The sequence below is a fragment of the Ptychodera flava genome, chromosome 20 (genome assembly GCF_041260155.1).
Source record: "Ptychodera flava strain L36383 chromosome 20, AS_Pfla_20210202, whole genome shotgun sequence".
Lineage (NCBI taxonomy): Eukaryota > Metazoa > Hemichordata > Enteropneusta > Ptychoderidae > Ptychodera > Ptychodera flava.
The window spans coordinates 13,775,407-13,799,276 of record NC_091947.1 but is presented as its reverse complement, the minus strand read 5'-3'; the positions used below and the strand labels follow the sequence as shown (position 1 = coordinate 13,799,276).

Here is a 23,870-nt window from a genome sequence, read left to right as displayed (position 1 = left end):
ACTCTCGAACGGCTGCTCTAACAATGTCTACATTGTGACCTATGCTGATTTTGCTACAAACGCCCCGGATGGAAATCTCTCTCTCTCTCTCTCTCTCTCTCTCTCTCTCTCTCTCTCTCTCTCTCCTCTCTCTCTCCTCTCTCTCTCTCTCTCTCTCTCTCTCTCTCTCTCTCTCTCTCTCTCTCTCTCTCTCTCTCTCTCTCTCTCTCTCTCTCTCTCTCTCTCTCTGAATGAGAATAATGAGAATTTCTGTTCACTTTAAACATGTATAATGAATTTGACCCCCTTGACAGGTTTTCATAATATGACATCCCCAGAAAAGGTTTTCAGAATATGACCCACCCCAATTCCTCCGGTCCACCCCTTTACAATAAATGAAAGCTCCCTTAATGATATCTGTTTCACTGAGTAATAGACGATAATTAGCATCTGACGATAACTTGTGTTGTATGCATTTAAACAAAATTTGAATAAAAAGCAATACACAACCTGGTGACTTCTCACTCAACGATACAAATTTCCGTTTCAAAAAATGAAAGAGGCTTCGCATCAACTGTAAACCTTAGGTCGCGTTGCTGGAAAAGAAACAACCGAGTTATAGGGTAGAGTGCGCCTCGGGGACAGATGTCCGGCGGATCGACTCTCAAACTTTTACCTTAGTACACAGAGTAATATCATAGACTGTCTATGATATTACTCTGTGCTTAGTATTAATATTTTGGCCTATTACTTACGGGGATCATTTTGAAGCTCATGGAGTAAATGGAGTTTTCACAGGCCTTAGGTTTTTGAAAATCGATTTTCGATAATTGTTTCCAGTTTCCCAATTTTCCCAGTTTTACAGTCTCAATAGAGAGAGATGGCTGCCATTTTAAATTGCAAATGTCGGTATTTTTATTGGATAATCTGTTTCTCTGGTACCAAAATTTGCCTTCGATTTTTATTCTTGATTTTTGAAGACAGCATTTTAGAGTTTGCTTGAGGAAAGTTTTGTAAATTAAAAGTTTAAGTCATTCATTTTCGAGATGCGAACTACCTTAAATATAAATCAGACTTTTGCCCGTTAATTTTTTTTCGATTCTCCTTCGAACTTAGACTGTAGTAGATGTTCCATATCCCCAAAGAACGTTAATCGGTCATGATAATTTCTGCTTCAAACACTGGATACCGTGATCATTTTCCTTCTCGGAAAGTTATCTTAACATGTCACGCCCTCTTGAACCTGAAGTATTGTCGTCGGGAAAGCTCGCGTCACGTGTCATTGACGTGACGCTCGCTGAGTATGTTCATTTCAGTCGACTCGCATTCGTGTAGCCGCAAGCCATGCGGTGTAAAGTATCTAGTAAGACCCATGCCTATAGTCCAACACTTCTAGGGTTTTATATTTTGCAGAAAAATGCACATTTGGACCACTAAATGAAGACATAGAACAGCATAGAATTAAGTAAATACTCTTGGACTGTGTTGTCAAAGTTGTGTTCAGTGCATTTTATTGTTATCATAGGCGCCGTCCGTGGGTGGAGGGGCTGTGTTATGGGGAACCTTTAAGTGATCTGTTCGACTGACTTCTGCGTTACTGCAAAGATACGACCGTCTTTAAAGTTTGCTGTGGTTATCACGATCTTGACATATTTAAGTTTACCTATATGCTCATCACCGGTCACTCCGCATTAAGGTAGAGCGCGCCTCGGGCACAGACTCTCAAATTTCTACAATTCTTTTCTGATATACCACTTGCGGGGGCTCATTTTAAAGCTCTTGAAGAAAGAAAAGTTTTCACCTGCTTAGTTTTTCGAAAATTCAAAATTTATTATTTTCCATAGAGTTAACACAGGAATGGCGGCCATTTTGAATTTCAAATATCGCAAAATGTTGGGTATTAAATTTGTTTCTCTATAGTTGTAAACTTTGCACGGTGACCCCCGATTTTTATTGTTGATTGTTAAGAGAATGGTTGAAAGTTTCATTCAGGAAAGTTTGAGCAAAAGTTGAAGTCTTTCGAGGCGCATACTACCTTGAGCATTGGAAACCTTTAGTCCTTTGAAGTCCAGCGCTCGTTCATGCTCACAAGTCGCTCTGTAAGCATCAGTGCCAGTGGAGATGTTCTCCTTTCCAGAGTTTGACAAGCTAAAGTACTTATGGATCGAAAATAGACATCGAAACAGCAAAAAATTTTGCAGAAACGTTCATGAAGGAAATAGCAAATATTCCCTGTCTTAATGACAAATGAAAATCAGGGGTCTTCATGAAAAGTTTTGGATGACAGAGAGATAGACTACTTTTAAAGTTAGCGGTATTTGAAATTTAAAATGGCCGCTATACCCCGTGTTAACCTACAAGGGGAAATGAAATTTGCAGTTTTGACAAAAACAAGACAGCGAAAACTTCATTTACTCCTAGAATTGCAAAGTGAGTACGCACAAGTAAATGAGAAAATATTGTAAAAATTTGGTAGTCCTCGAAAATGTCTTTGAGACACCTTCTACCCCAAACATGCGTGACACTAGTCCTTTCTGCCAGCGACGAAACTTTCCAAAATAAAAACAACGAATCTAGCAATAATCCCTCTTTTGGCCTGCGTACCGCCTACACCAAGGCTATGCCGTACAAAGCCCCGCCATTGTAAGTGTTCTGTGTGTACCTTGGCGATGTAAACACGTGCCATCAAGATATCGATCGGACGCGTATTTAAAGAAGACTGGAAGGACACTCTGATATTAAATTAATATTGACATATGTCTGGATAAACATTTAGTCCTACTGTGTTATATTTTGCCATCGGAGATGCTTATCACAAAACTGAACTTAATTAAAAATTCGGACTTCTATTTCAAGTTGACCGCAGGAGGGGAGGAAAACTATCGCATTTTCGCAACTTCATGTAGTTTCAGCTACTGAAATTTGGAGATTATATGTGTCGTGTACGGTTACACGAAACAATTCTGGACCAGTATGGAATACACCTCGGGGACAGATATTCAGATTCTCAATTTTTTTCGAATTCTTTGTGGTCTATCTCTTGTTGGGGCTCTTTCTGCAGCTCTCCGAGTAACAAAAGATTTCACGGTTACTGTCTTAATATTTTGCAAATTGAAAATTGTATTTCCCCCTTCCCCTATAGTTAACACAGGATTTGCAGCTATTTTGAAATTCAAATATCGGTAAATAAATAATTTGTTGCTGTCGTATCAAACTTTGCACGGTGATCCCTGATTTTTATTCTTCATTTAGTAAGGAAATGGTTGAAAGTTCTATAGTGGAAAGTTTGAACAAGAGTCCAAGGGCGTAACTGTCAGGGCCTCATTGTAGTGTCTTATTCAATTGCATAATACATGTATAGTGCCGACTGCCCCCCTCCTCCCCCAGTATCTATGGTCCGCCAACTCCCAACTCCACATAACAGTTCAAGCCCCCACTGCTTTCTTCTCACCACTGACACCGCGGTTTTTCGCATATTTTACGGTATCCACTGCCAGGTATTTTCTCCCCACCTACTGCAAAAACTGAAATGTTTTTCCCGCCCACCTTAAAAATTGACTTTTTCTCCCTGCTTATACTATTATTTTAAAATTTACCCGAGCACTGAAAATTGCGCATGAACGTCTTTTTTTGTACGAACAGCTTCGTTGGGTTCACACCAGGGAATTGGATCGTTTGGAAGATGTCTCTGTGTGGGAATCCGGGTTTTTGGAAGAACGAGGAGTCAAACTACACGGAAACTCGACAAATTCATTGCGTAGGCCTATATAACCTATCTGTAGTTTCGGTGGGAAATGAAACAAGGGATAAGTTCTTGGCAGCATAACTCGGGATGGAGGTAATTCCGCTTGTCTCTCCATTAAATTATACCACTGTAAAATATGTGCACCAGCGACAGTAACGATAGCGCTCAAGAAATGAGACACTCCCAAAATTTTACTTCATTTGTCTTCTTCCTCCCTGAGGAGAAGCGTAAATTGGAAAGGGTGTTCGACTTCTTCAACAATCCTTTGAGGTTGACCTTTAAACCCCGGCTTTAAACATGGTGACACTTCCCTTATAAAGCAGGATGTTTATCAGTTTCCTTCAAGGAAATTGGTTTCGATAACAATTTCAGTGAAAAAGGACCAGAGAACACTGACATTTTTATCGAAACAGGATACAAACTATTTATTTAGCTCTAAATAGCGTAAACATCCAATCTCTTCTTGAATTTATGATTGAAAGAAGAATGAGAACTTTGGCTCCTCACTTACAAAAACGCTATTCGTACAACGAATGTTAAATTCGTCTATATTATCTTTCGAAAAGCAATGCAAAATTGAAAAAGTGTTGCACCGATAACCTGAAGAATTCACGGTGGAAAGTGGTACTGAAATCGAGGCTTGCTTGCCCACGTGGACCTGAGGGGTTCCGAATTTCCCGCGTCACGCGTCATTCATTCATAACGGCCTTTATCTTGTCAAAGGTTACGACGGTCACACAAACAACGAAAGGGGACATATCTCTGCACTACACACAACAACAACAGTCCGGTTTGTTGACGTCCGTACTTGCGCACCAAGTGAAGATCGGCGTTTGTTAGTTAGTGCAGTCGGTGAGTTATCAGACGCTTGTTTTTACACAAAGGGACGTGGGTTATTCAATAATAGAGTGGCATTCTGAATGTTCACGATGAGTGCCTGTGTACACGCGTGGTTTTACGATCGCGATCGATGTACAATTTGCAATGTCGCGCACAGTCGGACGTCAGGCCAGGTCGGTGTACAAATTCTTATCATGCATTGTAGGCCGACTGCTGTTGAAATGCACAAGTTCGTGTACCGGCTGGAGTTATGTTACCTCTTTACACAAAGCCAAAGCCTCATTTCTTGGCGTAGATTTCCATGAAAATCGTATTTTTGAATCATGAATATTTGGCACTACCGTCGGTGAGCAGCCACGTGTTTTCTGCGGCGAACGCGCACTGAAAGTGAACCATGCATAGCGACCGACAGTACAGATCATGGACGTACTCTTATGGTACTTCCATGTACAGATACATAGTTTATACCGTCGTGAGTATGGTTATTGTGTCCACGAAGGGTCTCGCTTGTACATGTACCTCTTAGCCCTGCGTACGATGCCGTGTGTTCCCGGTGTGATGGGTCTACAGGCCGTATTGTAACGCCGGGATTACATACAGCATCGTACGCAGGGCTATTACTACAGTACAAGGCAAATGTACCTCCGTGCGTCGTCCGGGAAAGTTCAGTTGTTGGTCTTCTAACTGCAGTTAATGTACGGATTGCAGCAATTCCATAGTCCACAACTTTTCCCTCAACATCATCGGAGGAATTGACTATGGAGCTGCAGGAATGTAGGGACAGATAGGTAGATACATACATGTATGATCATGTAGATAATCATTTGTAAAAACATGGGATAGGTCACAGTCTCTCCACACACGGTGTGTTGAGGGACTATGAATAGGTAGACTAGAGGTTATTATAGTCTACCAATGGGTAGGTATAGTTTGCCTTCAAAGAATATGATTATGACCTGCTCTGCATAGTATGGGCAAATTGTGAAATTCATTCAATGCATGAAAATCCATTTATGGATGCATTGACTTGAAGTAATAAAATTACAAAATTACAAATTACATTCTTGCATTTAGGAAAGAAACTCGTGTGCCAGCAGCGTGGCTTTGCCAACTTTTTATGTGTAGTTTGATTTACTTTAGTCCCTAGTAGGTACATTAGCAGCCGGTGGTCTAGCTGTTATTTTTGGATACACATTCCTGGTTAACTTGTTTTATTTTTGGTTCAGTAATTTATACTACTTATCACTGAGGCAGTGGTTTCATCCTATTAAGCATTACATAACCCTATAAGTTATGGAAAGACAGAATAAATAAAACAACTGATTTAATCTGTAGGGTTGCTGTATGTGTGCATACAGTCACAGTTCCTCCCACCTAATATTGTGGACCATTGCTCGTAACTTTCTTGAAAGTTGAATGCAGTTTTTCATAAATGAATTACATTGGTGAGTAAGGTTACATATTTTTGCAGAATCTTCAATGTGATGTGATGATGGCATTTTACATGTATTTCAGGCTCATATACACACATACAGCCTTACAGGTATTTTCAAACACATGTTACAGTATAGTTGTGATATTGCAGCGGTGCTGTGGCGTATCGATCCCATTTAGGTCAAGGGTCATCGCAAGTGGCAATGACCTTTGACCCCAGCACGATCAATACGCCACAGCACCGCTGCGTATTTGCAGCTATGGTTACAGTAATGCCATCGAACATGGCTTTCATCATGTTCATTATGTCATCGATATTCACGTATAGCAGTCAGTCACTGTCGGTCAGCAGTTTTACTTGTTTGTTGTGCAGGTCAAAAGTACTTGCCATACATGTGCCTTACTTTACAGCTATAACTTGCCTTTGGCATTGACGTATATCGTATTCATCTAAGTGTGAAATTAAATCATCAAAATGACGTCTTTTCAATCTGTAGAATTATTTATGATTCATTATCAAAATGGCTACTCTATAAGCAAGTTCCATGAAACCTGTCAGTATATTAAACAGAGTCTATCAGAGCATGGAGATTAGGAATTTTACTTCATGATCAGGATAATTTGATTTATATTCCATCTTTGGCACTGACTGGCTCATTGTGACAAACTCAGTGTCTTTTCTTAATTTTCACTTGCTTATTTGATTACAGGACCCACTTTACAAGCCTTCCAGATAGAAAAAATTAGTTTTTTCAATTACAAGGAAATTGGTACGCGATGTCATAAAGTTATGCCCTTGATACAAACAGATCAGAGATCCCTGTTAGAAGTTTAAACAAGGGAAGATTAATTAACAGTGATTGCTAACAGAGCAATTTGGTGTGGCAGTGCTTATTGGTTGGTTAAAAAATTAATAATATACTCACTATCTAATTTTCAATTTATTAGTGCATGATAATAAGCAAGTAATTTTATAATTAAGAAAAACAATGCTTCGTTTAAGTTTCTCTCTGACCATTCACAATATGACATTCCAGTGGCAGGTTTCGGAATAACGATACTAATAGGAGTGTCGTACCAGGCGGAAATGTAATCAGCTTTGAGAAATTAAGATTCGGTTGGTTTAATTGGATTTGGAAAAATGATCCATGCGTGGATGCCAAAGTTTTCATATCACTGTAATTGAGAATGGAGTTGATGCGATTTTGATCTGTATACTATGCAACAGTACCGTGTATCTAGCAGGATTTACCTGATTATGATAGCACACAGTGACAGTACAGTCTTTCTTGGACACAAAACTGTCACAACATTTGCTGGTGTACTACGTGTAGCCATAGCCCTATGAAACAGCTATTGTATTACATTGATATTTCAATCCTCTCAGATCTGCAGACTGTAGAATTTGTATTTCAAGGCCAGGCGAAGAAAATGTGACCGGTCATTGCTTGCAAAATGTTTGACCAGTAGAGGCAGGTAAACAATGACTTATATACATGTAGGACAGTTTGTAACATGATTACTGTATCTAGTCTACTTAGATTGTGCATCGTTTTTGTTTGTTCGAAGTTTTTTAACTTCTCTGTGTTTAACGTAGGTTTGTTGTTTGTCGGGGACTGTACAGCTATGGCCAAAATTTCTGTCCAGGGACATCAGAAAATTTTAACATGACATTATACTTAGACATATTTGATATTTTGTCAGTCGATCATGTTATTTTTGAAGTTTTTTCACACCTCTGTATCAGTGTTACGTACCATTTGTTGTTTGCCGGGAGCCGTACAAAAATTCTGTTACGTGATCATGAATAAATGTGACAGTCATGTGATAGTCATGCGAGTGTTTGTTTTGCAAAAGCAGCCACGCTACAAAAACTTTTTTTAGCAATTTGTAATTTTTCTAGTTTTCACCAATTGTTGATCCTGTAGGCACTTGTAGTAAAAGAATATAACTTTGAATGCCAAAGACTTGTGGAAATGTTCAGAGTTTTCCGTGGTATCATGGAGAATATACTCATGACATCTTAATATATGAATCTACACCTCTGTGTATCACCGTAGGTTTACTGTAAATGGAAGGTCATGGGGTCAAATGGTTCCACAATCATGTGTACATTAGTGGATGAAAAATTGCCATTTAGCAAATTTAACTAGGACTCATGTAAACAAAACATGATGATGATGATTATACAACTGAGAATCCTTGACAGTGTTGTATAAAAATTATTGAAATCAAATGAGACCATGCTCAAGTTTGTGGCAAGTTTTCTTCCAAAATTGAATGATTGACTCTGTGACCTTTCTAAAAACTGTAGGTTTGTATAGTCACCCTTTCCTCCTGAAGTAGTGACAAGGTAACCATTTACATACATCAAGGTCTGCATAGTCTAGCATCTCGACGTCTCTTGGCCTGGCTGTCACATTTTTGCTGGAGCCCATTCACAGTTAAATGACCAGTTTTGCATTCTGCGGCGTTAAAAGTGGACCTCGCGACAAGACGGAGAATGGGCCGAAGGCCGAAAGACGTCGAGATGCTAGACTAGGGTCTGCATGGACCTTGGGGATCGTATACAAGACAACTGTCAGACCTCAATGAAGCACTGTACTACTCAAATAGAAAAACTTTTTCTGGATTCTGTGGTTGAAGCTGTTTCTGAAGCTGTTTTTTCTATCTGTACAAGTATATGTACAGTTGCTCATAGTCACAATTTTTTGAAAAAAAATAAGTATGAAACCATAATCATAGGAAAATATCTTTCATGTACATGTAAAGAAAATGGATGAACAATGCATTATTCATTGTGGGGATTCAGAGTCCAGTAATAAACGGGATAATAAAGTGATGTGTGCATTGTTATAAGATTTTAACCTTTTATCTTGTTTCCATGGTTTCACAGGCTTGTAGGGCTCATGCAAAACACTAAGGGAAGGGTGGTTATGGGGATCTAAATAGCTCCAACTGCTCATTCATTTATCCCAAAGGCCTGCTAAGTGTGTTGTCATTGGCGATAGCAAAAATCTGTCATCCAGGCCAGAATATTTACTGATGAAAAAAGTTAGTGCAAATGAATAAAAAAGTTAGTGCAAATGAATGGTACCTGCCAAAGGGAATTGGGACATTGGTTGCAAATGGTGGTAAGTAGAGAGATATTGGCTGAAAATGGCAGTGAAGCAGGGTTCTCCACTGATAAGGGTATTTTTTGGATGGGTCACCCCTCTGTTTTTGGAGCAGTCAATATGTTTATAACTGTACAAAAGAATACATTTTCACATAACAGAATATGCAAATAATGCATTGTTATGTAAATTGGCCAATTGCCAGTTTTTTTCAAGCCATAGAGAACACTGTGAAGATTCGTCAGTGATAGGGTACGACCGGCTACATGTAGCATACAGTATTTGTGAAACCTTCATGAAACATTAGATTGCCTGTTTGAATTATATATTAAAATTGGTTTTCATAACGGTTCCAAGAGTCACTTGTACAATTATCTGTTTCCAAGAGTCACTTGTACATTGATCTCTAGAACAATTCATCTTTAAGATGTGTTTACTGTTGCACATACCAGTAGCCCAATACATGTGTTGATATTGTTTGTCTATTGTATTATCTGTGTGGCCTCTAGAGTGGAAAGATGACGTAAACTGCACATAGTAGGCCAAGTACTAATAAAGATGTGTGATATACACATGATACAGATAAAGCTTATGCGTAACTCATAGTCTCATAGAGGGATTAGTTTAAGGTGGTTGGAAAGGCTATTTTTGCACCAATTCTTTTCTCAGAGTTAATGTCAAGTTTCAAGTGTTAGAATCAAGATATTTAGTTCAAATTTTCAGGATAACTCCCTTAGTTAATATTTTCTCCAAAGAATATAACAATTGTATATTTACAGCCATGATTTTGAAATATGACACCAGTAAATATTAAAATTTAATTTTTCCTATTTTTTTTACATATTTGAATTTAATAATGATTGGATAGTATTAATATTACCAAATTAGTTATAAATATGTTGACACTATTTATTGTAAGATTTGTACGGCAGGATTTGTAAATAAAATTTGTTTTTATGATTTTACATGGGTTTATATATAAAAAAATTATTTAAAATTCTTTCAAATTTCAAAATGTGATTTTTCAAAAAGTATTTCAAATACAGGAAAATTGTGCCGTACAAATCTTATCTGTAACCTTGTTAATAGGCTGTAAAAATTCCATGTCCATATCTCATTTCAAAGTTGGATGAAATTGGTATACAATTATGTAGGAAAACTGTTATTCTGTCAAAAATTTTGAAAACAAGCCATATTTGCACCCCTCTTTTGAAGTCATAGAGCAGTTTTTTTTGGTTAATCTCACTTTTTTGACACCTCTTTGACACTCAAAGAATCTAAAAATGCATTTACAATAGCAGTCACTCACTCTGAATGCCAGCACCACCTTGTCAAACTTTCCTGAAAAACAGCAAATAATGACTTTCCCTTTTCAAACATTTTATTAACAGCTAGGGGACCTCTACCATAGTTAAAACACAAAGGACTCCCCAACTTCTTCTTATTTGGTCAGTTTTTCAGAAGTTTTAACAGGCTATAACTCTGCAATGCCTTTGTGCCCAAATGTCTAGTTTTTTTTATTCCACAGAGAATGTTGACTACTTTTATATTTTAATAGTTTTGTTGAAATTTATAACTGACGCTCTAGCCTTTCCAACCACCTTAACCCTTTGAGGACCAATGTCAATTTTTGTCGCCTTTATGACATATACCCCATTGGATTTTTTTTTTCAGATTTCTGCCAAAATTTTGATAAAAAACTTTAGACAGTGAAATTTGATGACCGTTTGGTCCAAAATTATAAAAAAAATTGTGGAAAAATTCATAAAAATTGGTAAAACGTTGCACTAAAATTTTGGTGGGAAAAATTTACAGCACTCAAAGGGTTAAATACCATACTGATGGTCTTAATTAATTCATTAAAAGTAACATGAATAAAAATATAAAATACATAAAATAAAGAATAAAGAAATAAATCAAAATTATTTAAGCGATTTTGTCCCCCCTCCTGGCCTACTGTATAATGGATGAAAGCAAACTTTGCATGATGTATAAAGCAAAGCTGGAGCGAGTGCATAATGGATTGCAAAGTTCGTTTGAGTGCATTTTGGGTTCAGGAGGGGGTGCATTATTGCTATTAGTTTATAGTTTTGGCAATACCAGTGAATTTATAGATGTAGAAAATATCCAGAGGTCACAAGGTAGTATAATACTGGATAATCAGATACCTGTACATTATCAGTAATAATCTTTTTGGGACGATGTCACAAAATTCACTAGTATTGACAAAGCTGTAATTTAATAATAAATAAAGCAATAGATAAATAAATGATGATGAAGATCCTATCAAAGGCATGACATAATTTTTATCACCTTTGCTTCTCTACAAATGTGAGGAAGAAGTAGAGAGTCTGTTTTAAGTCAAATTTAAGAAGAAAAGCAGCAAATTCAAGAAAAATTTTTAATGAATCAGTCACTAAACATTAACATAAACAATTTTTGCTTAAAAAGAGTGTTTGAATTATTAGGAGTCATATTACAGTGTGTTTGAAATGTACTCATGTTAGTAACATTACACCATTGGGAACTGTCACATAATTGGTGCGAGTTTGTTTCAAGACATCAATGATAGGCGGCATTGTAAAATCATAGCTTTCTCAATTCTCAGGAACTGTAACAAGATTTAGATTAATGGCAAAGGGAAATTAGTAAATCGAATGAGACAGGTTTACGAGTTCCGTTGGATGGAAACATCGCTTGCACAGGATGGAAGCCATGCTGTGTCATAATTTCCTTGTGCGGGTTGTGGGCAGTGTTCCGATAGTTGTACATTCAACAATCAAGTCACTCACTGTTAAGTCTGGCAAGGTATTTGCTTGAAGTCATTCCGCACGCAGTAATCAAAGCTGGAACATTATGTGAGAACAGTAATGTCTGTTGTTGCCGGGCGACACATCAGCTACTTGAGTGTGTTGCAACAGTGTTACCAAACTGCACCTTATTACCTAGTACTATACAACTACTGCCATTGTGACCTTGAATGTTGATATTAAAGGAGTTAAGTCACTTCACCATGACGTGTGCATAGATTGTAGTCATTGATTTTAACTATGGAGCCATGTAAAATAAGTGCACCACCAAGTGGCACCGATGTTCACCACGCCTAATAATTTCCCTGTTCCCATGCAAAGAAATGTACTACAGGGGATGCAAATTTGTTCAGTGTCTGAAATCAAGTTCCTTACCAACAAAATTTCCACATCCAGTATCATGAAGGGCAAGGAATGACAGATTTTGTCATAATTAGAGTCACATATTAGTTTTATGAAACTAGAGACAGATATTCTGTTAGATTGTGCAGTTTCTAAAGTAAAGAGAAAATTTGAGTGACTGCATAGCACTTGTTCCCCTTGAAATGGTCACATAAGTACCCTTGAAATAGAAAAAAAAGAGGCATAATGCAGTCACAACACACTAATAAAACAAGACGAATTCAACAAACATTTTGGTACTGCGCTTAACTAAAAAATGTTGGAAAATAATATTGCAGTGTTCTCCCCAGGAAAATCTGAGTGGCCAATTTACATAACAATATAATTAATGATTAATGAGTTTCTATTGTTTAATGAAAATTAAAGAGTTGTGGCTACTATGCTTATGTAATTGCCCCTCGGAGAACACTGTATTGCAATGCATTGACTGTGATTCTTGCATCAAGGGATCAAAAATGATAGAAAAGTTTTATAATTACAGTAAAATGTTCTGACTTTTGCAACTTTTTTGAAATCATCAACTTTACCTATAATATATTGTGTGGCGAAGTACAAGTAATTTTGATAGTACTGGCAATCGGTCTGTAACATTGCAAATAATGCCGGTATTATGCTACCTGTTTTTACGCTTATGGATGGGCAACCTGCATGATTTGAAAGCCAAAAAAAACAGGCATTTTTGTTCGTGTTTACTCAAAACCATCAATTTTGGGCTAAAGCTCATATTGGTTCATTTAATTTCTTGATAAAATTTGACCATTGGATTGCTATAATTCATACAAAATGCAGTGAAATCTGGAAAGGGCAAAAAAATAATTTGCCAAATTTGTGCAAAGATAGGGAGGCTCTGGCAAAGAAGTTGTTACGGATCATCAAGATGGTTGTTTTCTTGAAATGCACATCGTTTGGTGAGAATGATGTTTGAGATCACAACATTTATCACCGTTTTATCTGCAGTAATGGGATTGATCCACATCAACTCTAGTATCTTCTGGCGTATAGTACTCTATACACAGCTGATCAGGTGTGGTTGATATCACTGTGACGATACTGCAGCACAACCTGTGACGTGCATTCTGTACCTAAATGATATCAGCTACGAGCAGCTTTGGAACTTTATTGCTGGGAATGAAATCTCAACATCTTGTAAATCGAGTCCAGATCAGGACCATTTGTCTTTCACGCATAAAAGCACATGTTTTGTCTTAAACTTCAAACCTGGTAGTTTCAGTTCAAAACCATAGAGTAGGAAAAAACTGCCTGCCTGAATGACAGGTGAAGTTGACAGTCACTTGCTGGACAAACAGTCAGGTGGAAGTAATTCTGTGTGCAAGACATGATTATCATGCAGTGTACTATCTAGACTTGGTTCAAGTCGGTGAATTTAAAAAAAATAAAATCATTTATAATAGTTTCTCTTGTGTCTCTTCTATTTCGTACAAACCTATCCGTAATTTGGCAGCTCACGCCATGTTTTCCCAGCGATTGAATGCGTCGCGTTTGAGTCTGCGCAGTAGTGAGTTAGTTTCTGCCGGATTCCGGGTGAAACTCCGCTGTATAGCGGTCACTCCACTCATCGCGTTCACCCCACTCATCGCGTCCACTCACGGGCGCACACGTTTCACATGAAGGCAGAATACAAATCATTGCGTTCACTCCACTCAAACATTAACAAATCACAGACTTGAACCAAGTCTATGTACTATCTTGCCAGGGCACGCAACTTATTATATAAAGTTACCTGCTCAGTTTTCTTATGGCCATTTTTCCAGGAATTTTGTACAGCCAAAATCCCATCCTTTATGGCGACATGTATGACTAAAATATCTGAATATGCAGAATGTTTTGGTCTGATGGAAAAGATACCATGTTAGATTTGTTCGTGTGGGGGAAAATGCCAAATATCAAAGAAATTGAAACTCCAGACATATCATACATGTCGATATTAAACCTCAATATATTACTTGGAAAGAGCAGTATTCCCTGCGTGATTGGCAAATAGGACATCGCCAGCTGGGGTCAGGCTTGTCCCTGCTATTAGACAGTTCTAATGAGAGCAAATCGTTCCTTTTCGGTGTTGTCATCAATTCTCATTATCCTTTGTTGTTTAAAGATACATGCATGATGTGTCACTGCCTTAGGTCTGCTCTTTGTCTCCCTCTATTCAGGAAGTAAGTTGTTGCCAAGGTTACCAAGAAGGAAGTCATTCACCCGATGACAGTTGAATCCAACATGTCAAATCCTGTGGATGAATTTGAAGAATTGACAACTTGCCGCATCTGACTCTGAAAATACATACATACTTTAATAGCTGTAACAGAATACCTATATGCACAGTAACTTGTACTTTCCTTTATTAGCTTTGTGCACATGAAGATGTCCACAAAATCGGCAGATTTTCAGAGAATAACCAGACATACTGTTTTTTACAGAAAAAAATTCTCCGAGGCACACTTTTTTCTCAGATACCTATTCATAATATGATACTTTTACCTAATATCCTGGCAAATGTGTTTACACTGCTTCATTTATTATAATATGTAGTAATTCCAATAGGTTGTCATGATCAGTTACAAGATTTCAGACTTCTTTGAAGCCAAAAATACCCTATTTTAGTCTCAACTGATTGTAAATTACAATAAACTTGTCAAGTCTGCAGGGAACAGAAGTTGTAATTCTCATTGGTTATGAATTATTGATATTACTCGTAATCATAAACTTGAACTCTATTTTTAGAATCACATAAATTATTGCTTGCATGGTTCGGTCCAATGGTATGTTTGTCGGTTGACTAGATATAGAAAATATCTGTTCAGGGAAATGGGAATGGAAGAGTTGAAAGGTCAAATCTCCAAGTCTTTGGAGGTCTCCCCCTTCATCCTCAGAATACCCATGTGTTTGCAGGGAATTCTGGGATGGTTCCTTGAAACCAGTTCTCATGAGGAGAGACATATGGTGTCCATCATCTCAAACATAAAAAAAGTATAATTTTTTTGATGAGGTGAAAAGATGACAGTTTGATATGCATCTCATATTTCAAATTAAGTTGAAAATGTGTACTGGTATGGCAACAATTAAGGTCAGTTACAAATTCATTTTATGATCTGCATGACTCTGAAACACCGTTGACATTGACCCATGCACTTTCCCAAGAGACTGATCTGAAGAGTGAATATGACATAGTGAATGTCTGTATTATTAATTGGTCTCCGGGGACTGAGTGACTTGCGTGGGAGTTGTGCGTGGCAAAGACTGAGTTATCAAATGTGACGAGGCGTAGACAACCCAGGGTGATGATGCAGACACTAGCTGAGTGAGTCCTGCTTGCAAACAGGACAAGAGAGACACTCAAATCTGTGGGATTCAAGCCTTGATTCCTTTCAGTGTCACGGAACACTCATAATCATTCAGGTCTGATTTCCAAGTCTGAAGAGGTGAGAGAAAGCAGAGAAATGTACCAGAGGGGTTTAAATTTCTACTTTTTGTTCATATTAATATGAAAAATAACTAAACCTCCTTGGTGTAACTTTTCTGTTTTTAAGTTGGAAGATAACATATATTGTGAAATATTTCTTCGGGACGCATTCGGACTCAGATTTTTACAATTCTACTTTTAAGGTAATATGCGCCTTGAAAGTAAAAGACTTAAACGTTTGCTCAAACTTTCCTCAATTAAACTTTCGACCATTGTCTTACCAAAGCAAGAATAAAAATCAGGGGTCACCGTGCAAACTTTGATACTAGAGAGCCAAATTACTTGAAATTTCCTGATATTTGAAATTCAAAATGGCCGCCATCCCTGTGTTAACTCTATGGGGAAAAATACAATTTTCGATTTTCGAAAAACTAAGACGGTGAAAACATTTTTTTCATCAAGAGCTTCAAAATAAGCCGCCACAAGTGGTAGATCAGAAGAGAATTGATAAAATTTGAAAGCCCAAATTTCTGTCCCGAGGCGCGTTCTACCTTAACTGTTACTTGTAAGGGCTCATTTTGCAGCTCATAGAGTAAGTTAAGTTAGTTTTGTGAAAATAAAACAATTTCATTTTCCCCCGTAAGTGGCCATTTTAAGTTTCAAGAGTCTGTAAATATTGGGTAATTGTTGTTTCTGTTGTACCAAATTTTGCAGATTTTTATTCTTTATTTTAAAAGGGATTGATTTAAAGTTTTCCTTTTGGAAAGTTTGAGCAAAAGGTAAAATCTGAGAAAATTTAAGATCCCTATACTACCCAAGCCCAGATTTTATATATTTCATGTGATTCTTACAGTTATGTTTATAATTTACTTTGGAAAACAACTAAATAATCAATAAATATGACTTAAGACTTTCACTTTTGATGAATTAACAAATTTTATTGCATCCAAGATCCTCATTGCATCAGAAAACTATGAAGTACAAAGTGTATTATCATATACTCTAGCTTTCTGTAGCTCTGTTCAGAGGCTGTCTGTTTTTTGGCTTACAATGACTTACCATAAATTCACATGTTGACTCTACCATACTATATACTAGTATTGATCACATTTCAGTACAATGGTACTGTATCTGAATCTGTCCTGCAGCCTACATGTACGTTGGTTGTACTACGATACTGTATTGACTGCTTTCATGTTAAATGTACCATACATGCTATTTCTTCTTTTTAATGTCAATTGTTTGACTTGTACTAGCTTCATGCACGGTCAGCTGGCTTCTATAGAGTTCTGTGGCTCCATAATATGCCATTGACTTTAATCTGACATAGCTTCAGTGCAGTGTTCTTCAACTGTTTCAATAGGCACCGTTTTCCATTGTTATTCTAATTATGAAAAAATTCAACCTTCTGTTTGGGTCAGTTGTTTTTGAATGTGAACGACGATCAAGTTGTATGTCTCTCCCTCTCTCAGCCAAATCATATAGCCGTACTCTGGCGGGGCCTCTGGATTGAAATCCTGGAACTTTAGGATACGGATATTACACCATTAAGTGATACCAGATCATAGATGTGTATTGTGTACGTGTCTTCCCAGTTGAATTCTACACACTTTGTTGGTTTATCTGTGCTGACTGAACTCTTTTACCTTGAATGCGTTACTGCTGTCGTAAGTATATGTGAAGTATAATAATATGCACATTCTTTTGAACGGCTTTGGCCATAGTCAGACCGGCATAAACCAAATCACAGCCCCTCACCGCCATAGAGGGTGGAGGGACTCCGCTGTGAATAAGGCTATGCTAGAATGGTACTGTAAAGTTATGTCTGTGTTGCAAGGCTTATATTGTAAACATTGGAGAAGACATGTCAGTGGTTAGCAATTGTTCCTTCAAGTAGTGACTGTTCAGTTCAACCTTCTGTCCGTCCATTGTTGAAAGCTGTCCTGTCAATTTATGATGTTGATCAAAAGAGCCTTGGGGCGGACATACATAACTGATGTACTCAGCAGCCCTATCCTCTTTCTCCACCCTGTGGTGAACTTTGCAGTATCCAAATACAACTGTAATCGCATGTGAAAGAGTTGTTCCGCAGGTTGTACAGTTATAGATGCAATAATCTTACTACCAAGCTCTCTTTGTACATGTATTTCATGGCCCAGGGAAGAAGGAACAAGTGAATATACTTGTATGTTTTGAGAAATGTTTTCTTTATCAGGTGTGAACACTTTTTGAAGAGATGTTACACAAAACTAAAAGCAAGTTGTTGTACGTAACATGTAATGAAAGTGTAATATGTATAGTGGACTGTGAAATTTGTTATGTTCGCAGGACATGGTTACATAAGAGCCCATCATTACAGCACAATAGCTTTATACAATTTCCTTCCAATTCTTTCAGTGTCAAGCGATTGTTTCATATCAAGCTGTAAAAATACAAGGGTTTGTTTCTCATACTCGCACACACCCATCAATCCATCCATTTATCCATCCAGACTTACAATCTGCTGCACCAGTTTTTTTTGCATTCACTTGAAAAACTTTATTAAAAAAACCGAAAGTGACAGTATACCATTCACAATGATAAATGTCAAAATCTGTTTCGATGACATATACGCATGCTTTACATCTCTGATCTTGATGTGGTCACAGACTTACCACTGCGTAGATCTTGTAAGCATTTCTGTAGTGACTGTTTTCATAAAGGAAGTCAGATCTTGTGAGCTCAATATGAAAATAAAAAACTGTTTTGGAGCATCATTTTTTCAACAATTACCTTCATGAATGGTGAGAAACAAACTTGTAATTCTGTTTTGGCCAGACTAATGGCTTGCAGACTCTTTGGAAAGATGTTTTTGATTCCCATTATTTACGACATTATTGTCTCTGATGAGAGTGAAACTTTCAAATATTACAACAGCGTGTTAGATAATGACCCTAATTCTCGGCTTCCGGCTTTATGTTTACGAACTGTGTAGTTTGTATAGCTAGACTCACTTAATGAAAGAGGTTACAGCTATAACTTTTGGTAATATTTAAATCAATTTTGTTCAACGAAACAAAAACCTTTTCTTCTCCTGATGCATCAGCCTTGAAAACATAATGCAACATACAAAATATGCAATGCAGTATTCTTCCTAGCTTGGAAAAACAGAGGGCCGGCCTTTATTTACATTCACAAAAAATTTATACAATCCACTCTTTGGAAAGATGTTTTTGATTCCCATTATTAAAGCCATTGTCTTTGAAAAACATTTTTGCAAACTGTATAATTTAATCGGTCAGTTGTTGTATATGTCATTGAAAAAAATGAAAAAGATAAAGCTATTTGGGCTTTAATTACAAGCCTATAGCAGTACCACCTCAGCTTTATTCACCTGTAGATGTACATGTCCATGTATGTGGATATGTACCACTGTCAGAGTAAATGCCTGTGCACATACGTGTATGTTTACAAATATTGCGATACCAAACTGCTCAATTTTTCATATGACTTGGTTGAAAGAGACAGGCTGAAATGTGAAATATGAAATATTTTGTTGTAAAGCTGGCAAATGCAGTGTACTTTTGAGTACGAGGGCATTGCTTGCATCTCAACGTGACGTTCATACACCTTAAAAATGTACCAACACCGTATCTGTAACCAAGCCACAATGATTTATAGAGTCATTGAGAGAATGTGTCTTATTGAACAGGGAATGTGTCTTATTAAACTACTGACCTCAAGTGGTCAACAAGGCCACTGGTCAGAGTCAAATGTCCCGCATTGCTGACTGTGAGTTACACAAACAACATGAACTTGTAAACGTATGTCTGGACATCAACTATGCAGATCGTGATTTTAGAAATGTGACAATGGATGTATCGATAAAATTTATTACTTGTAACTTAGCGAAGAAGACATATCATATGATAGTGTTGTGTTCCAAAGTGGGAAACAATGAAAAGAGATCAGCAAGCCATTGGGTATTGTTGTGTACTTTAACTGTACTGCACTGAATATTCTATTTTCTTGAACCCGCGTACAACTTGTCATGCTGCAAGCCATTAATGTCTTGTGGCCTTAGGGTATACACATTCATCTTATTACGTATGCACACATCACTGTACATACATAGTACAGTGGCTTGGTGTCATGCTTTTACATCCTAACTCAATTGAAACTTCAAAATTTTGTACATGTTTGAACCTCGGTCAACGTAAAGCTGTCATCATATGCTTATTTCATGTATCATAGCTCTACTAGTACTGTAGTGACAATGTAGAGTGCCTTTGTCCCAACAACCAATTACAATATCTGCTTTTATTAGCCTTTCACATGTGTATATCCTATTGCATTCATTATTATTGATGACAAATGAATTCTAGTCTGGACTAACATTCGGTTGTAAACAAAAACATGTAGGACACACACGCACTGCACAGGCTAAGTTGACAAGTTAAACAGTTGGCATTTAGACATTATTTGGTAGTCCAGAACAAGAAACTGTATTTCAAACAAAAGGAAAATTGTAGAAAGTATATAATGAGTAACAGATTTATAGCTAATGAAAGGTTTTGTCTTCCTTGTGGAAATATTGAGTGCACATATGTAGTATTCATCATGTTTCGTGACATTTGATGATTTGACATGATACCCTGTAAAAATATGCATGATATATAAAAATTCGACCATGTTCTATTTTTTACAGCAAACAATAAAAAAGAACCAGAGCTCCAGTTAACAAAACGTCTGACAGTTATTTTTGGTGCTTTAACCGGGGTGTTCTTTGTATAATCCTGAGCGTGCCGAAATACCCAGTATACAGTAATTATACACGTACAAACCTGGATTTGCATTCCAGTGTAATGCTATTGGAGAAAGCGCCCTCACGGTTTTTATACTGGCACAGTAATGTTTTACCACCACTCCATCATCCATGTCTGGATGAATGTGTCTGATTTTGGATCTATGAGAAAATTTTGTCAGTTTTTCAAATAAGTTTACACATGCAAACAACAAGAATACAGTCGTTTAAAATTGACTGCTGGTATCTTTGAAAGTGAGAGTGTCCTGCAAGTATGCTGATCAAATATTCTCCCTTGTCATCTTCATCTCGACGCCTTGTAAACTAAAGCCATCTAAATCCTGAACTGACGCTGCAGAGATTTGATTTTAAGATCAGAAGACTTAGAAATGACCCAGTCAATTTCCATGTTGATCTACATGAGAAATCTCAATATTGACTCGCAAACGGTTTACCAGTACAGTTGCCGCTGCGTTGAGACGCCGACGACACAGAACAAGTCAACTCAGTTGACTGATGGAGACGGAACTAGCGAGCTAGAGACAAGCTCTCGAGTTGGAAGGGATCATCAGTCACCCAGTAAAAACCAAGACAAGTCCCTTTGCAGATAGCTGAAAGAATTATCTTTGAGTGTCAACATTATGACTTCTTAGATGTGTCTGTCTGTCTTCTGTAGGATAGGTACGGATGATTAGATTTGGTAGGGGAGAAGCAAAAAATGGAACGAGATGGATTGTTGAGGGAAAGCTGTAAAAAATTATCTTGGTTGTACATGTAGTTTGTATTATCCACTCATGTGTTAGAAACTAAGAAAAATATTCAAATTTTGGAAAAAATTGCATGATTTGTCTACTCTGAACATGTAATCGTTTTCACAAATTTGCCAGGCTGAATACACTCATTGATTTTGAAAGATGTTTCTTATGGAACTTCTTTTCAAAATAGATGAATGTGTATAGCTTATGCTCTTGTAGAAACAGATGCACTAACACCTGCATTGTACATGTGTTTGTGCATACATCAGGAGTGTCTCGAAATCTCTCATTTCAGCCAATAATGTACATCTCATCTGCCGTGTATACTTGTAGCTTCCAGCAGTCTTCACAAGTTTGCAGACGTTTTATTGAAACAAAGGAATACATACAAAGCAGCTCGCCTATATACAAATCAACCATTTTGTATGAACAGTCTAAAGAGAAGGGCCGAGGCCATGACTTACTGTAATGTATATCCATGAAGAAAGTAGAATCGGGAAATCTTGTTTATGGATCTAGTCAACCTTGAAAAGTTTATCAATACGGCCAAAAAAAATAAAAAGTTTGTTTCTAATCCTCGCGTGTGTCAATTCAGACCCGCCGTGTCAACCTTTTTTTTCTGCTGATAGGGAAATAAAATGAAAAAAAATAAACGCAAAAATACACAACAATAGTGCATAACATGATGCTGAATAAAACGGAACTGTAAACAAAGTAACTGACACTAACATTTCATTCAGAACTGTACACGTGTCACTGTTATCAAAACTGTGCATTATTGCTGCACTAAAACTTAAACTGCAGAACTGCTGCGATACAAAAATACTAAAGCAACACTGCTGTGCATTTATCTCTTCATGCATTCCTATGCTGTTTTCATATATTTTTGCGCGTTTTTGTTGGTTGAAGAATAAAAAAAACACCGAGAGGAAAAAAAACTCTGTCACCGGATCATTTTTGCAATATGTCTAGGATGAGAAACATTTTTCTTAGTTTTTGTGGCCTAAATGGTACTTTATAGAAGAATGAGGAGGGAAAGAAAAATGACAAAAATGGAGAAAATCTGAATTCTGTTTCCATGTGATTGATTCTTGTTAAAAGCCATGCACGTTCTCTGTGTACATTGTACCACAGGCCTTCAACTCTTTGTTTGGAAATCGTCGTACGAGAGTCTGAATTTTGTACTCACACTTTACAGAAATGCAACAGCATTAACAACAACAGTGACTCGTAACGGCTAGCATTGCAAGGTGCTCTGAATAAATCCAGTATTTTGTGGTACGCGTGTATAGTGCATTCACCTCGGGCAGTAATCTGTCTTTGATGAAACTGATTATTTTGAAAATCCTCCAGGAAGATCGAAATTCAGTTTCTAATTGTACACCAGAGTGATGTAAATTATAATGTAGTTGATCGTGTGTTTTTTGTGCTAAAAAGACTATCATGTGAACGTCATTGTTTTAAAGAGTTTTCATCAAAACTCACTTGTCTCATCTGTAGGGAAAACTTTTCCTCGGTGCAGACATCATCACGTGATGATGTCACGTAAAATATGTTGCCATTGTAACAATGCTCTTGTGTGTCGTTATTTTGTTGATTTTGTTAATCAGACTGCTGTAAAATCTTTAATCTAATACATGAGTGCTCCGCGCATGGTAATACTACATGTACGATGCCGGAAGGCCGGAGCCAGCCATCCGTTACGATATCTGTGGATGTCTGGATGCAGTGCGCACAAGCCCCACTTCTTCTCCATGCACTGTCTGAACTTCATATGCCACGAGACAGTCAGAACATGTCAGCTATGAAGAAAAATGATCTGGCTATAAAAAATACATGATGACTTTGCAGCCTTTGGACCCCGATGTATGCATTGTATTCATTTGGCATTTTCCGAAAATTAATCCTTCCGTGTAGGAGGATTTGGTTTGTGGGTGTTTGACGGTAGAAGAAAAAAAAGAGAGAGGTGGCCGAGGGTCTCTTATACAATTTGTATGCGCATTTAAATTAATCTTGTTTCCAATAAAGTTATAATCAAACTCATCAATCCAATCAGAATCTATTAAAAACTACCAATGCGCAGTGCATTTTGTCATAACGGTTTCCTTTTCAATACAAGTACCATCTGAGTACGGAAAATGTATGGAGTTTTTTGGAAATTTTTGTGGGTGAAATGTACATGTGAGATTAGGTTTGCTTGTGTCTTTTTTGGCTTCTTTGCTCAGCAAAGCAACGGAAATGCTCACATTCTGCCAAGTTCTTTCTCGATTTCTTAATTGATTTACGTTATGCAAATGATCCTTTTTGAGCTTAACGGTAATTACTATGCTATGTGCCCATCACTGTCGCAGAATGCGGGCGTTAATGAGTCCGTTGCCATCATTGCTTCCCAAAGTAAGTCCATGGAATGATGCACATGTATACACCGATTCCTCTAGAGAGAGAAGTGGGGAAACAGCAGAACTCTGAATCGACAAAATGTTATATTCTTGCATATATTGCAAGCAATACAGTAAACAAGTACATTCTGTACATCTGCAAAAAATGACAAAATAGAATTTATCCAGTTAAAGAGATGAAATGTTGCAAAA

At 37.3% G+C, this 23,870-nt stretch overlaps 1 protein-coding gene across 4 annotated transcripts in view; it reads left to right on the top strand.

The window, feature by feature from the left end:
• Nucleotides 1-23,870, top strand: part of LOC139120095 (high-affinity choline transporter 1-like) — a 65,683-nt gene that overhangs the window by 5,120 nt on the left and 36,693 nt on the right. The window contains exon 1 of one of the 4 annotated variants that reach the window (XM_070684178.1): nucleotides 4,366-4,576. The exons of 1 other annotated variant lie outside the window; for it this stretch is intronic. The gene's annotated coding sequence lies outside the window, so the exon portion shown is untranslated. Of the gene's footprint in view, nucleotides 1-4,365; nucleotides 4,577-4,953; nucleotides 5,037-17,159; nucleotides 17,409-23,870 lie in introns of those variants that run through there. 2 more of the 4 variants (XM_070684182.1, XM_070684179.1) reach the window with 2 other exon arrangements.